Source organism: Microtus pennsylvanicus, chromosome 5 (genome assembly GCF_037038515.1).
Source record: "Microtus pennsylvanicus isolate mMicPen1 chromosome 5, mMicPen1.hap1, whole genome shotgun sequence".
NCBI classification, from domain to species: domain Eukaryota; kingdom Metazoa; phylum Chordata; class Mammalia; order Rodentia; family Cricetidae; genus Microtus; species Microtus pennsylvanicus.
Window position 1 is genome coordinate 21,639,757 of NC_134583.1, and position 16,718 is coordinate 21,656,474.

Sequence of the window (16,718 nt, forward strand, 5' to 3'; positions counted from 1 at the left end):
GGGGGGCCTTGGACTTTCCACAGGGCAGGGCACCCTAACTTCTCTTAGGACTGGAGAGCGAGGGGGAGCGGAAGTTGGGGGAGGGAAATGGGAGAATGGGTAGAGGTGGAAATTCTTAATAAATAAATAAATTTTATTTATTTTAAAAAATTTGGGACCTTCTGGCTTTCATTGTTTCCATAGAGAAATCAGGTGTAAGTCTGATTGGTTTACCTTTATAAGTTAAATGTATCTATTTCTTAAAGATTTCTCAATTTGTTGAAATGCACATTTTCAGTGTATGCCCTAATGCTCCTTAAATTCTTTGTGATCTATTGTAATGTCTTTCTTTTTACCTATATTAATTTTGTTCCTCTCTTTTTTCCTAATATGAAAAAATGTTTGTCAATATTGCTTCTCTTTTAAAATAACCAACAATTTGTTTTACTGATTATTTGATATTGTTATTTTTGCTTCTATTTTATTAATTCCTAGTTCAATACTTTTTTTAATCATCGGCTGAGAAGGTTTGGATTATTCATGTTGTTCTAAAACCTTGAAGTGTAACATTTATTTTTACATCTCTCTGTTAGACCTTAGGCATTTATGACTGTAATTTTACCTCTTATACCTGCCTCCATTATATCCCATACATTGTGATATGCTGTATTTTCATATCCATTCAACAAAAGGATTTTGCTTTTAGTCTCCATCCAAATTTTTTAATGACCTACCTATTAACCAATAATTTGTCGTTAAATCTCTGTGTGGGATTCTATTCTTTTTGTACTTACTCTTCCTGTTTATTTTATAGTTTTGTTTCATTATAATCAGGTGGAATACAAGATATTTCAGCTTCTTCAAATTCATTAAGGTTTGCCTTTTGAACTGAGATATAATCTATTTTAGAGAAAGTTCCATTAGCTGCTGGGAATACTGGGAATTCTGTAGTGTTTGGGTGTTATGTCCATTTGATCTTCAGTGTCTTTTAATGCTGGTGTGACTTTTTTTTTAGGTTTTGGTCTGGATAACTTGTTTATTATTAAGAGCGGATTATTAAAGTCACCTGCTGTTATTATGTTGAGATCAAAATGTGCCTGTACCTAAAGTAGCTTCTAAGTGAAACTGGGTGCACAACTGTTTGATGCACATATGTTTAGAATTGTAATGTCCCTTTGATGGATTGTGACCCTTAATCAATATGAAGCAATCCTCTTTATTTCTTCTAATTTAGGTTTGAAATATATCTACAAAGATAGATAGATGATAGATAGATAGATAGATAGATAGATAGATAGATAGATAGATAGATAGATGATAGATAGATGATAGATAGATAGATGATAGATAGATAGATAGATAGATAGATAGATAGATAGATAGATAGATAGATAGATAGATAGATAGATAGATAGATAGATGATAGATAATTAGTGTAGATTCACCTGCTTTTTTCTGATTTAATTGACTTAAAATGCCCCTTTTTATCTTTTAACTTAACCCCATGTTTGCCTTTGCTACTAAGGTACATTTCATAAGTCAATGAATAGGAATATCCTGCTTTGTTTTGTTAATCTAATCTACTAGTCATTGTCTTTGGTTGGACAATTAAGACCATTAATATTTAGAGTTATTACTGAAAGAAAGGTATGTATTAATTCCTATTATAGTATTAATTTTGTAATGCTTGGGACTTTTTAACCCTCTTCTAACTGTTTACTGTTCTAATGAAGTTTTTTCTTTGTTATACCCTCATGAATTCTTTGTCATTGGTTTCCATGTATAGGATTCCATCAAGTACTTTTCTGTAATGCATGACTTAGTGGACATGATTGTTTTCACCATGGAAAGTTTTTCCTTCTTTTTCAGTTCTAGAGGATTACTACATTCTGCATGACTCCAAGGACTGACCTGACTGCTGAATTGAGGGAAATAAGAAAAGGCAAACACAGAGATACACAGAAAAGCTGGAATGACATGACTGGGCTCTCTGATGGAGAATCCACCACACTTTGAAAGCTCAACATGTTTGTTACATATGGTTGAGTACAGAGGTTATTAGACTTTTCTGTTGCTGTTGTTATTGTTTTGTGTATCTTCCATCACTGTCATGACTTTACCATGAAAACAGTCTTTATGTTTTTTTTAGATATGTTTATTTTTATGTATGAGTATTTTGGCATTATGTATGGGTTCCATGTGCATGCCTTGTGTCCACAGAGGTCAAAAGAAGGCAATGGAGTCCTTGGGCTAAAATTATTAATGTTTGTGAACCATCACGTAGGTGCTGCTAACAGAACTCAGGTCCTCTACAAGAACAGTAAATACTCTTAACTCACGAGCCATCTCTCTCCAACCCTTCTTTGTGATCTTTTGACTTCTCAAAGTTCTCACTTCTTAGGATTGATGCTGAAGTTTATTACAAGTGATTTTTGATAAGATAGCCATACAATAGCGTAGCCTTTCTCTTATTTCTCCTTTTTAATTGAAGAGATGTTCTTTTCAATTTTAGATAAACCAAAAAGATGCTAGAAGTCTTCATTAGAATATTACGTTTTCTGGGTGTAGAATTCTTGCTGAAGAAATGATTCACTATGTTTTTTTCCCAAATATATCAACCCATTGTTTTCAGTTATAGATGTTTTATAGTATACTGTAAATAATATGTCTTATCCCCCCCCAAAAGAAGTACCTACAAGATTTTCTTCATTGTTGTTTTTATTTAGTAATTTTAGTCATTTTAATATATATTTTGGTATAGTTTTGTTCTTATTCATTTTGCCTGAACTTTGTTGAATTTTTAGATTTATAAAGTTAATAATATTTAACAAATTTAGAAAATTTGAAATTTCTCTCTCTCTCTTTTTCCCTCTTTGCTTTTTGAGATTCTATTAATGACTGAACTTCTCGCAACTGCTTGGAATTTTTCATAGTTTTTAATCTTCATTTTTACTGTTGTTCACTTAATTCAATACTACTTTATTCTGACTCTTGTTTTGAAATATTGATATCATCATATCTTATGACTTACTCCACAATAATTCCTTTGGCTTCATTGGCTGTTCATTTCAGTGAATTTTAATTTTCATGTTAAATTTTAATATTCTATTATTTTAATAATATCATAATTTCTTCTAATTTTTAAAGCATATAAAATTTGTTTCTGATTTAAGGCTATTTGATAATGCAAAAGATAATTCTCTCCACCAGTCATTTGTGTTTCCTGACAGGGCTTGACATGCTTCTTGGCTTGAAGTGTGATTTTCCTGTTACTTTGCTAAATAATGTTTCATTTTTCAAAACTAACAATTGTGAATTTTATCATTTTTACATTTTTATTTCTTAACATAATGTGGTGGTTAGAGAGAACATGTCCCCCAAAGCGGGCGGCTCTATTAGGAGGTGTGGCCTAGATAAATAGCTGTGGTCTTGTTGGAGGAAGTGCGGAAGTGGGCTTTGATGTCATTTTGCTCAAGCTTTCCTAGGTGTGATGCACAGTGCACTTCCTGTTGCGTGTAAGATATAGCACTCTTAGCTCTAGCACCATGTCTCCTGGCATACTGCCATGTCTCACAATGATGACAATTGACTGAACCTTTTAAATGTAAGCCACCCAATTAAATGTTTTTCTTTATAAGAGTTGCTGTGGTCATGGTGTCTCTTCACAGCAATAGAAACCATAAGTAAGACACATATTATCAAGTTTTATTCTTGAACAGGATAATATTATTTGGAATCAGTTTTTAGGTCCATTTTAAATGAACTTCAATAATGTGCATCCTATGTTTATATTTAGAGACAAGTTTTCATGCCCTACATATTTAGTTATACTTGCCTTGAAGGTCTTCTTACTACAGCTTAGTAAAAGATGAGATTGTCCTTTCTCTATATCAGTTGGAGGGATATAGAGGGATATATATGTACTTACTTTCTTTCTTCTTGCCATAACTTCTGGTACTTTCCTCCTTCTATGTATTTGCAAATGAATCCTTTATCAAATGTTCAAATGAAATCCTCTTCAGACCTCCTGAGCCATCTTTGTAGGGTTATATTCCCCCACCATCAGGCCTGGCTGCTTTGACCTTTCAGAACTCCTAACTCAGCCATTGTATTCAGCCAGGAATTTGGAATCTGATTGTGTTTACGCTTCCACTAATATATAGATATACATGTGATATTAGTTTGTACAACTGTAGGTCTTGACTCATTTGTTTCTATCCCTCAGATGACACTGTTTTAGATTGTATAGTGGCAAAGATCTACATAATCTGTTTCATATGTTTTGTCTACTTTCGTAATTGCCTACATAATGAAGGATGAATTTTATCTTTCACATTATATCTTGTCCCAAGCCTGTTGATGTTGCACTAAGTTCAGAAACTTGGTTTACACTAAACATCTGCCCTTTCTACTCTGGTTTCTGAGATGCTAGGGGACTGTTGGAGAAAGTCGCATAAATGTGAGCAATGGTGACACTATATTTTTATGGTTCTCAATTTCAGCTGCCTTCTCAGTTCCATTTCCCACTACAGCTATTTCAAATGTTTGCCAACCGCTTCAAACCCCCAATTTCAACTCTAGAATCTTTCTCTAAGCAAATTAACCTTTTTATATGCTCAAGGGGAGATTAAGGGTATCAGGATGAAAATTCCAACAATCTTACATAAATATGCACACAAACACATCTCCTAGCAGGCCCTTTCGGTATACTCAAGAAAACTTTCTGTCCTCTCTTCCTGTGATGCTGATCATACATTGCCTCATTTCTACACAGTATTTCTCCTTTTTTCTATATTTGGCTGTCATTGTGCTACTATTTTTCTGATAACATGATTGTAGTAAAAGATTAAAACTTTATGAAAGTGTTAGATCCACTCCTCATATGCACAAAAGTTAATAACTTAATTTAAAAGGCAATTAAATGCTGCAAGCCACTGTGCAGTTATTGTCCTTTGCATAACTAATTCCTGATTTAGCCCCAGTGAAGGCTACTTTTGCTTACGATCCTCCAAGGACTCCCTCTATTGCACAGAAAATACTAAAATCCCAGAAGGACACTGGAAACCCTGCATAGCCTGGCCCTTCACCATGTCTCATGCCCAATTGCTCCCTGCCAACACACACTCTTTGGTGGTTTCATGCCCCTTCTAAAAACACATTCAATATGTGGCCTGGTCCTGTTCTCTAGGGTCATCTTTTACTTGTTCCTCCATGGCTTGTTTCTGACTTCTTTGGGTCTTTTCAAGTTTCATCTAACCAAGCCTTCCTTAACCATTTCTGCATAAAACTGATATTCTTATTCAACCTAGAACTCCCTAATAATATTTCACTCCATAATTCAAGGTACATAATGCATTTCATGTGGTATGTGTGTGTGTGTGTTGTTTATTTATTTATTTTCTCCATACTAGCCTTGTGGTTCCATGAAGAGAAGACACTTGAGGTTTTGGTTCACTGTTAAATACAGTATTGGAAAGCAGTTACCTCCAACACAGTATTCATAAAACATTTACTGTATAGAATATTTGAGCCCTTCTTTAGGTTATGTGTTGTGGTTTTCCAGAGAACAACAAACACTTGTGTTTGAAGTTGTTTCCAATTGTCTGATAACAGTTCTATTGGAAAAACTGTCTTTTAAAACTCCAGGATCATTTCAGGTTCCCTATCCTCAGCTGCCCAAGGAACTAACTGGGGACCTCGGCTTGGGCTCCTGGGAGCCACTCTAGGTTCAAGTCTCTTGCCAACCCTAAGGTGGCTCCCTTAACTAAGAATTGTGTTTCCGTGCTCCCCTATCCAACCTTCCTTTATCCCAGTCCTCCTTTTTCCCCAAGTTCCCCCCATCCTCTCCTTCTCCCTTTTCTCTCCCCATCTCCCCTTACCCCCATTCCACCCCACCCCCAAGATCTCAATTTTCTCCCCGGCAATTTTGTCTACTTCCCATAGCCAAGAGGGTAACTATATGTTTTTCTTTTGGTTCACCTTCTTACTTAGCTTCTTTAGGATCACCAATTGTAGACTCCGTGACCCTTATACTGACGAATATCTTGCATATCATCATAGAACCTTCATCTGGTGATGGATAGAGATAGAGACAGAGACCCACACTGGAGCACTGGACTGAGCTCCCAAGGTCCCAATGAGGAGCAGAAGGAGGGAGAACATGAGCAAAGAAGTCGGGACCACGAGGGGTGCACCCACCCACTGAGACAGTGGAACTGATCTACTGGGAGCTCACCAAGGCCAGCTGGACTGTAACTGAAAAAGCATGGGTTAAAACTGGACTCTCTGAACATGGTGAACAATGAGGGCTGATGAGAAGCCAAGGACAATGGCACGGGCTTTTGATCCTACGCAATGTGCTGGCTTTGTGGGAGCCTAGCCAGTTTGGATGTTCACCTTCCTAGATATGGACAGAGGGGGGAGGACCTAGGACTTACCACAGGGCAGGGAACCCTGACTGCTCTTTGGACTGGAGAGGGAGGGGGAGAGGAGTGGGAGGAGGGGGAGAAGGGTGGGAGGAGGGGGAGGGAAATGGGAGGCTGGGAGGAGGTGGAAACTTGTTTTTTTTTTTTCTTCCTTTTCTCAAAAAAAAAAAAACAATAAAATAAAATAAAACTCCAGGATTCCTGTTTCTAGACATGGTTTTGAATCTGTCTTTACTGTTTACTTGAAGTAGTCACATTTTGGGTTTTCTCTGACATAGGCTTTGATGAGAGAATTCTAAGCATCTCACTGTGGTTAAGTTCCCAGATAAGAGGAAGCTGAAGTTGATTCCCTTCCCTTCCTGGGAAATTGATCATCTAAGATACAGCTGGAAAATAACAATTTTAGGTAAATCACAGAATCTCTATATTGCCTAAGAGAAGTACTTAAGTATCAATTTAAATAGAAGTAAAAAATTTAAATTAAAGAAAAGCACCTATTGTCTATTATTCGTTGCACACAAATTTTAGTATGCACATAATGGACTATAATTTGTTTACTATTCTTATTACAACTTACTTTTCTTCCTACTTATTTTGTTATACTGAGGAGTGGATATAAAGTTCCATGCATGCCAGGAAAATTGAAGCACATGCCCAGTACTTCTTTTTAAATGTGTTTTGAGACAGGATCTTATTAAGTCACACTGCATTTCCTTGAAACACAAGCAGGGGTGATATTTGTCATTCTCTGAGTAGGTGGTATTACAGGAATGCTCCACCAGGCTCAGCTCTGCACACATTAGTCACTAATCAGTAAATAACAATTTCTTGGGTCAGAGCATGAAGATTTGGCTTATTCTCCTTGATATTTGTAAACCTGCTCTTTTATTTTTAAATTCAAGCATTCATTTCATCACAGGGAACATCCTTGTACAAATAACTTTAAATTGTTATTTATGAAGATAAATTAGAATTAGAATTTCTTAAACTCATAAAAACCTAAAATTCATTAAAATTAGAATTTCTTAAACTCATAAAAACCTAAATATTTAAAACTTGGTGTTATTACCAATTTATCGCTAGTAAACTGTTTGGGTTCATATTCATACCACTAAGGCAAATGGTTTCACAGTTTCCAGTATTCTCACAGGAATTGTAGGAGTTTTGTTTTCCTCTAACAATGCCCTCCTTTGTAGCCTTTGCTTATCTTGAGCACTCAGTCCTCCTGACCCAGGCTCTGATGTGGAATTCCCCTTTTTATGATGTGAATACCATTAGTTAATAAAGAAATTGCTTTGGACCTATAGCAGGGCAGAACTTAGCTAGGCAGGGAAACTAAAATGAATGCTGAGAGAAAGAAGGTGGAGTCAGTGACAAGCCATGTAGCCCTGTGGGAAACAGACTCCAGGAACTTTACCCAGTAGGCAATAGTCACATGATGATAATAGGTATCAGATGAATGGAGATGGGTTAGTTTAGGATATAAGAGTTAGCCAGTAATACACTTAAGCTATCGGCCAAACAGTATTGAAAAGAATATAGTTTCTGTGTGATTATTTCGGGAGTCTGAGGAGCCGGAGCACAACCAACCAATCTGCATACAACAAGCTTCCCAAACTAAGTCTGGGTGCTACAGGTCTATGACAATTTGCATGGCTTTTTATACTGCTTTTATTTGCCTGCTTGATCTGATCGAGAAAATTGTGTTATGGTGCTTAGATGAATAGTAAAATTAGAAATTTTTAAAGAATGTTTCTTAATATACATATTTAAGAAGAACTTCATTGTATTGTTTCAATTACTCATATGTATTTTCCATGAATTTCCCCTCCATGGCCCTCTCATTTTTCTGATGTGGTGATTCACTTCTTACTATACCGTACTATAGGATTGCTTTCAGAAACATTTTGTGCAGAGTCAAGCCAACTAATCACATCATCTGTGCTCCATCATGTCAAGCACATACTGCTTAGCTGCTAATACTCAATCCCTGTACACCCATTTAGTCTTCTTTTATGCAATGATTCCCCAAGACTTGGGAGGTGAGGGGCTGATATAGATTCCCATTTAGGACTGATGATTTTGCAGTCTCTTCTTCTCTGTATCTTGACCAGTTATGGGTCTCTGTGTTTATTACTTCTACAACACAGAGAGGCTCCTCAGACGAGGGTGCAGAAATGCACTAATCCAGAAGTACAACAATACGTCATCATGCCAGATGTAGTGGCACTCACCTGTGACTCCAGCACATGTGAGGCAGAGGCAAGCAGGTCTTTGATTTTAAGGATGGCCTGGCCTACGTTGTGAGTTCCAGGACAGCCAGAGCTGTGTAGAGAGACCCTGTCTCAAATAACAAAACAAACCCCAAATCCTAGCAAGACAATAAGTCATTATTGGTCAGTTTAATGCTGTGTCCATTTAGAAGGCTGTTTGAAGGCTCTCCTCTAGGGCCTATAATTGCCTGTCTAACCACAGGTTATTGGCCCAAGAATGGTGCTGGATACGGGGTTCATTAGATGGGCTTACATTTAATCAAATCAGAAAGTGGCTGGTTATCCCCATACTCTTATTTTTTTCTTTAAAAATGCATAATATCCCATTATTTTTGTATACCACATTTTCATTATTGATATATCCGTTTATCATTTGGTGAACACATAGACTTTTCTATTTCCTGGCCATTTTGACTAGAACAGCAATGAACATGGATGATCAAGTATCTCAGACTGGCATTAAGTATAAGCCCAGGTATAGTATGGATGATTCATAAGGTAGATCTATTGCTTGTTTTGTTTTGTGTCTTATAATTCAAAGTTGTCATCTATATACACTTTGAGATTTTTCACCCTTTCAAAGTTTAATTTCTTGGCTAAATAGCTACTACCTAAATATTAAATGTTTTCATTCCAAAATTGAATCACTATTGAAGTTTATCTTAAGATGTTAAAAACTTTATAAAGTTTTGGTTCAAATAAATCCTTTCTCTTTACTTTTGTCATTAATTTCCTTTGTTAATAAAGAAATTTATAAAATATCTGTATGTTTCTTTTCTGGATTTATCTATTCCTAAATGTCAAACTTCTTTTTTCCTGTGTTCGCAAAATGTGCACATGTGTGTGTGCGCAAGCGTGCAGATGTGTGTTTTTGCAGGTGCGTATATGCTATAGAACTCTTGTTCTCCACAGGACAGATCTTGGGAATGAGTTCTCACATGGAAACTCAGCGTTTTAGGCCTACACTCAAGTGCCTCTACCCGAAACCTTCTTGCTATCCCCGAACTCCTGTTTTGACTTTCTTTCTAATAGTCCAATAGTAACACTAAAGTTATTGCTGTGCAAACAACAAAGGGTTACATACAAGCAGAGTAAAAAATAGTTCCACCCCCAATTCCCCTTGAACTTGAAATTCCTCTTCTGGTCCTCACTGTGGATGTTTTTGAATTTTTCAGTCAGGTTACCTAAATGTCTAAATCTACATGTTCTATTTTTGTTGTTGTTTATTTCGGGAAATAGGTTTCCATAAACTAAGGACTGGCCTAAAATTTGCTATGTAGCACAGGAGGTCCTTCGATTTCTTATTTTCCCAAGGCCTGTGATTACAGGCATACACCACTATGTCCAGTTTTATGGGATGCTGACAATGAAGCTAGTACTGCACACACACCCTGCAAACACTCAACCAACTAGTGTCCCCATGTTTACCTTTCTATGCTTCGCACAGAATTCATGCTCCTTCCCTCACCATGGGAACTGCTTTAGAAAAAGTTAATAGTTGTTTCCAAGTTACCAAACTGAATACTAACATTAAATATTTTTTGCTTTAAAAATATTTAATCTCTTTGAAAAATAATTCTATTGTTTAAATATAAATTTTATCATATATTCCCTTTTGTAACCTTGATGGCACTCATTTTTCTTAGGTATACCTTTGACACACCCAGGTTCTTTTGCATTCATGGCAGTAGCTGACCATGCCATTATTATTATTATTTTTTTTTTGATTTTCGAGACAAGGTTTCTCCGTAGCTTTTTGCTTCCTGTCCTGGAACTAGTTCTTGTAGACCAGGCTGGCCTCGAACTCACAGAGATCCACCTGCCTCTGTCTCCCGAGTGCTGGGATTAAAGGCATGCACCACCATCGCCCGGCCTGTGCCATTATTTTAAATTCTGCATCTCTCGAGTAAAATTTTCTCCTTGGTGTCTACGTGCATGGAATTCTGGAGCCTATATGGATATCCCCAGTAAAGCTGAGAGAACACATGTAAAACTGAATTCACCGTCTTTTCATCTGCACTTGCTCCAGGTTCCTAAAGGGAACGCTTCTTCAAATGAGGAAGGTAATATACTGTTGAAAGACTATGGTTATTTGCTAGTTGATTGGATCCCTTCTACCACATCTGTGCTTCTCAGATAAGAAAACAGGGATTGTAATGCCTCCAGAGTTCCTTTATTGTATAGGATTGTTTTGGCTATCCTGGGTTTTTTGTTTTTCCATATAAAGTTGATTATTGTCCTCTCGAGATTTGTGAAGAATTTTGACGGGACCTTAATGGGGATTGCATTGAATCTATAAATAGCCCTTGGTTGAATTGCCATTTTTACTATGTTGATCCTCCCAATCCAAGAGCAAAGGAGATCCTTCCATTTTCTGGTGTCCTCTTCAATTTCTTTCTTCAATGCCTTAATGTTCTTGTCAAATAGATCTTTCACTTCTTTGGTTAGAGTTACCCCAAGATATTTTATGCTGTTTGTGGCTATCGTGAAAGGTGATGATTCTCTGATTTCCCTCTCTGCTTCCATATCATTTGTGTATAAGAGGGCGACTGATTTTTTGGAGTTGATCTTGTATCCTGCCACATTACTAAAGGTGTTTATCAGCTGTAGGAGTTCTTTGGTGGAGTTTTGGGGGTCGCTTATGTACACTATCATATCATCTGCAAATAACGAAAGTTTCACTTCTTCCTTTCCAATTCGAATCCCCTTGATCCCCTTATGTTGTCTTATTGCTATTGCTAGAACTTCAAGCACTATATTGAAGAGGTATGGAGAGAGTGGACATCCTTGACGTGTTCCTGATTTTAGTGGGATGGCTTTGAGTTTTTCTCCGTTTAATTTAATGTTGGCTGTTGGCTTGCTGTAAAAGCTTTTATTATATTTATGTATAACCCTTGTATCCCTAATCTCTCCAAGACCTTTATCATAAAGGGGTGTTGAATTTTGTCGAATGCTTTTTCAGCATCTAATGAAATGAGCTACAGTAATGAAAACAGTGTGATATTGGCATAAAAACAGAGAAGTCAATCAATGGAATCGTATAGAAGACCCGGATTTTAACCCACAAATCTATGAACACCTCATTTTCAATAAAGGAGTTAAAAGTATACAATGGAAGGAAGAAAGCATCTTCAACAAATGGTGCTGGCACAACTGGATGTCAACCTGTAGAAGAATGAAAATAGATCCATATCTATCACCATGCACAAAACTCAAGTCCGAATAGATCAAAGACCTCAATATCAATCTGAACACACTGAACCTGATAGAAGAGAAAGTGGGAAGTACCCTACAACAGATGGGCACAGGAGATTGCTTCCTATGTATAACCCCAGCAGCACAGACATTAAGGGCAACATTGAATAAATGGGACCTCCTGAAACTGAGAAGCTTCTATAAAGCAAAGGACACTGTCACTAAGACAAAAAGGCAACCTACTGACTGGGAGAAGATCTTCACCAACCCCGCAACAGACAACGGTCTGATCTCCAAAATATATAAAGAACTCAAGAAACTAGACTTTAAAATGCTAATTAACCGAATTAAAAAATGGGGCACTGAACTGAACAGAGAATTCTTAACAGAAGAAATTCAAATGACTAAAAGACACTTAAGGTCATGCTCAACCTCCTTAGCGATCAGGGAAATGCAAATCAAAACAACTTTGAGATATCATCTTACACCTGTCAGAATGGCTAAAATCAAAAACACCAATGAGAGCCTTTGCTGGAGAGGTTGTGGTGAAAGGGGTACCCTCATCCATTGCTCGTGGGAATGCAAACTTGTGCAACCACTTTGGAAATCAGTGTGGCGGTTTCTCAGGAAATTTGGGATCAACCTACCCCTGGACCCAACAATACCATCTTGGGAATATACCCAAGAGATGCCCTATCATATGACAAAAGCATTTGTTCAACTATGTTCATAGCAGCATTATTTGTAATAGCCAGAACCTGGAAACAACCTAGATGTCCTTCAATGGAAGAATGGATGAAGAAAGTGTGGAATATATACACATTAGAGTACTACTCTGCCATAAAAAACAATGACTTCTCGATTTTTGCATGCAAATTGATGGAAATAGAAAACACTATCCTGAGTGAGGTAACCCAGACACAAAAAGAGGATCATGGGATGTACTCACTCATAATTGGTTTCTAGCCATAAATAGTCACTGAGTCTATAATTTGTGATCCTAAAGAAGCTAAATGAGAAGGTGAACCCAAAGGAAAACATACAGTTATTATCCCTGCTATGGGAAAGAGACAAGATTGCTGGGCAAAAAATTGGGATCTTGGGGGTGGGGTGGGATGGGGGTAAGGGGATAAGGGGAGAGAAAAGTGAGGGGAGGATGGGGGGAACATGGGGAAATGGGGTGAATGGGGATAAAACAAGGTTGGATAGAAGAGCAGGGAATCACATAACTTAATTAAGGGAACCATCTTAGGGTTGGTAAGAGACTTGAACCTAGAGTGGCTCCCAGGTGCCCAGGGCAATGTCCCCAGTTAGTTCCTTGGGCAGCTGAGGATAGGGAACCTGAAATGACCCTATGCTATAGCCATACTGATGAATATCTTGCATATCACCATAGAACCTTCATCTGGTGATGGATGGAGATAGAGACAGAGACCCACACTGGAGCATCGGACTAAGCTCCCAAAGTCCCAATGAGGAGCAGAAGGAGGGAGAACATGAGCATGGAAGTCAGGACCACGAGAGGTGCACCCACCCACTGAGACAGTGGGGCTGATCTATTGGGAGCTCACCAAGGCTAGCTGGACTGTGACTGAAAAAGCATGGGATAAAACCGGTCTCTGAACATGGCGGACAATAAGGGCTGATGAGAAGCCAAGGACAATGGCATGGGGTTTCGTTCCTACTTCATGTTCTGGCTTTATGGGAGCCTAGCCAGTTTGGATGTTCACCTTCCTAGACCTGGATGGAGTGGGGAGTACCTTAAACTTTCCACAGGGCAGGGAACCCTGACTGCTCTTTGGACTGGAGAGGGAGGGGGAGAGGAGTGGGGAGAGAGGGAGAGGGGCGGGAGGAGGGGGAGGGAAATGGGAGGCTGGGAGGAGGCAGAAATGTTTTTTTTTCAATAAAAAAAATTCCAAAAAAAAAAAAAAAAAGAAAACAGGGGATTTGAGATCATAGTTTCTACCCTCTAGGTTGAAACCTATTCCTGGAATGTCTTGCCTTCATGATGACTATTATTCATGTTTTCAGACTATAAAACCTTAAGAATAGTTATCAAGTGTTATGAGAACTTGGTAAAATGGCAGGAAAAGAGATAAACATTTGACATGGATCATCTTAATTCTAAGCCGTAGGGTACTAATTTTTCCACGAAAATTTTATGATAAATTTGTATGACTATTGTATAAAAATCTTAAAATCTGAAAATATGTGTGCTTATATTTTTATTAATTTACATAATTTTACTTTATGGAAGAATCATAGTCATTGGCACATTTCTATTGTAGGTAAGTCTACTTTATTACTGCCATGCAAAACCATTTCTTTTTTTTTGACCCTAGGCTTTTTGATTCCTCTTTAAACAGTGTTGATTCTTTTATTGAATGCCCTAAAAGGTTCTGCCAGTTTCAATCCCAGGAGACTGGTACCCCATCTGTTTAACTGGAAACCATCTAATCCAAACAGACACTCCTGTTCTAAGAGGTATCTCCAGGGCTCTGGGAAATCAAATCTTTCATTTGGACTGCATGTATATCTCTCACTTGACAGCAGCATGTTAAAAACATTGGGGTAAATGCACAGATGCCTTTGCACCATGGAAGTTGGCTAAATTCTACCCAAGTTTCAACAATGCAAAATAGAGAAGGCAACAAGTACTTCACAAACAAAGAAGATGCCTTGGCATGAGCTGCTTGAAAACTCACAACACCATTCTCCTCCATTTTGAAGGTAAAAGAATCTTGCAAGTTTGAAATTGATATGGTCCAACTTAAATTATAGAAAGAACACAGAATTGTCTCAAAATTGTTGTCAGCGGCTACTTATTCATTTCCACTGCCCATACTCAAAATAACCACACAGAACCTGTATTAATTAAAACACACTGCTTAGCCAATCACTTAAGCATATTGCTAGCTAGCTCTTATATCTTAAATTAACCTAGTTTTGTTATTTTATATTTTACCACAAGGCTTGTAGTTTATTTGTAAGATTCCCAATGGACAGCTCATGTCTTTCTCCTCTCGTGGCTACGTGGCTTCTTCTCTGACTACACTCTCTATATATCTTTTCTAGGCAGGCTATGTTCTGTAAAGCCATTGGCCAAAAGCAGCTTCTTTATTAACCAATGACAATAAAACATATTCAAAGCATACAGAGGGGAATCTCACATCACAGAATCCTAGGCTTCTGTGAAGAATTTTTTTATCAAGACTAAGTGCTTGGAATGTGAATTTGCGAAAGATCACATGCCTACTGTCTTTGTAAACCCTGGGGTTCAATTACCAGCTACCCCACTAAAAACCCTAATCAATACCTGAACATTAAAAAATAACTGGATTGAGTTTTCAGTATCTTAGCTACATTGATATCATTCTTAATAAGTAAAACTTTCTAGAGACTTTCTATTTCAATGCTGCTAAAATATCTCCTCTTCATAGAGGTAATGATTATTACATGAAAAATGTCCACATTTATTCTTTTAATACAATACCTGATATTACTGTATTTTGACATTAACACTGACAGTTATATTCAAATAAATGTTACTTGTTTGGGTCCTTAAGTATCCACTGCTATTGAATACCTCAATTTGTGGTTTGTAGCAGAGGTGACAATTAACACTCTTCTCAGAGAGTGTTAATTTGCATCATAGTTGAGCAGTCTTCTGGTTCCTTTTTATAGTTTTTCAGCATTACACCCATGTTCCCCTTGGAAGAATAAATGATTAGCATAAATGGAAAGATTCTTCAAAAATAATTTGCTCTTTTCTGTCATCTATTTTAATACTTGTATCCTTTTTTGTTTCTTAGAGTCTGCATCTCATGCCAACCCATCCTCTTTGGTATTCTTTTTTTTTTTTTCAGGCACTGATTACTGAATGTTCTTCCTAAATATTTACATCATGAAAATTAATTTTATTCCTTGATTTTTACTTTTTTCTCCAAACTATCCTTATTTTAATAAGTTATCTATTGATGTCTGTGGCATTACAGATATTGTACATTTGTTATCTTTGACTCAAGTATGATTTGAAAATAACAACAGGTTAGGTAACTTAGCCAAAGATTGGAAATCCCTAGTTTTGTACATGAGAGCAGGGGTGTGTGTGTACAGTAAGGTGAAGAGAAGCATTCCCAGGACTTAAACCTGGGCGATTTCTGAATGGAGGTACAATAGGTAGAGTAAAATAGAATTGTTGTGTGAACAAGCCTCCTCCACTTCATGAGCACACTGTAATCTGTGGTTTATATGTGAGTGTTGTAATAGGAATGGCGAGGCTGCGTTCCCGGCACCCGGCCGCCCACATGGCTAGCTTATGCCCTGAAATAATTACACGGAAACTGTATTCTTTTAAACACTGCTTGGCCCATTAGTTCCAGCCTCTTATTGGCTAGCTCTTACATATTAATCTAACCCATTTCTAATAATCTGTGTAGCCCACGAGGTGGCTTACCAGGGAAGATCTTAACCTGTGTCTGTCTGGAGTGGGAGAATCATGGTGACTCCTTGACTCAGCTTCTTTCTCCCAGCATTCTGTTCTGTTTACTCTGCCTACCTAATTTTATGTCCTATTAAAGGGCCAAGGCAGTCTCTTTATTTAACCAATGAAATTAACACAAGACAGAAAACTCTCCCCCATCATGTGAGCCAGCCTCCACCACCCCATAAGCTCACTGTAATCTGTAGTTTGTATGTGAACAAGTCTCAACTGCCCCATGAGCTCACTGTAATCTGTAGTTTGTATGCGAACCAGCCTCCATGGCCCCAAGAGCTTACTGTAATCTCTAGAGTGTGTTTGTTTGGCATTAGACACGCATGTCATTTTTGTGTGTCCACCGTGAAT